Source organism: Belonocnema kinseyi, chromosome 3 (genome assembly GCF_010883055.1).
Source record: "Belonocnema kinseyi isolate 2016_QV_RU_SX_M_011 chromosome 3, B_treatae_v1, whole genome shotgun sequence".
Classification (NCBI taxonomy): domain Eukaryota; kingdom Metazoa; phylum Arthropoda; class Insecta; order Hymenoptera; family Cynipidae; genus Belonocnema; species Belonocnema kinseyi.
In genome coordinates, this window is record NC_046659.1 from 48,828,154 (window position 1) to 48,829,066 (window position 913).

Consider the following 913-nt stretch of genomic DNA (forward strand, 5'->3'; position numbering starts at 1 on the left):
CTCGCGAACGTTACTTCTGAAGGCTTATTAGCCACTGCCATCGTTGACATTTTTAATCCGCAAGGAAAATCGAAACCTTGTCGTGTATTTTTGGATTCAGGCTGTGACTATGAAATAGCGATTTAGTAAATACCAAAAAAATATTGATCTTTTCGTGCTTCCTCGTATAACAGCAAAAATGCCATCTATACCTATAAATCGGTCTGAGTTTGAACTCCCGAAAAATATCACTTTGGCAGATCCCGAGTTTCATAAGCCATCTGATATCGACATTCTTATTGGCGTCAAACTCTTTTATAAACTCTTGTGTGTTGGTCAAATTGAGTTAAAAAATCATCCTAACGTTGCGCTGCAAAAAAACTCAACTCGAATGGATTGTAGCGGGAGAAATAAATAGGCCTTCTCCTACAACCAAAGTTCAGTGTCATCTCGCGATAAACTCAACACCTCTCGACTCGAGTATCACTAAATTTTGGGAAGTCTAGGAAATTCCCAAGTCAAAATTACTTTCCGCTGCAGAAAGGGCATGCGAAGTCCATTTTGCAAATAATACGCAACGTGATGCCACTGGCCGTTACATTGTCAAATTGCCCTTCAATGAAAATAAAGGTAAACTCGAAGACTCGCTCCCAATTGCTTTTCGTCGTTTCGCATACTTAGAAAATCGTTTCGTAAAAAATCCTGAATTAAAAAAGGAATATTCTACATTTCTAGAGGAATATGAGACTTTAAATCACATGTCGCTTATTAAAAATTCAAACTCTGCTAAACTTGGATTCTACCTTCCACATCATACCATGGTAAAATCGGACAGTCTCACCACTAAAATTCGTGTCGTTTTCGATGGTTACGTCAAAACTTCCTCTGGCATTTCTCTAAATGATTCGCTGATGGTCGGTCCTACGATTTAGGA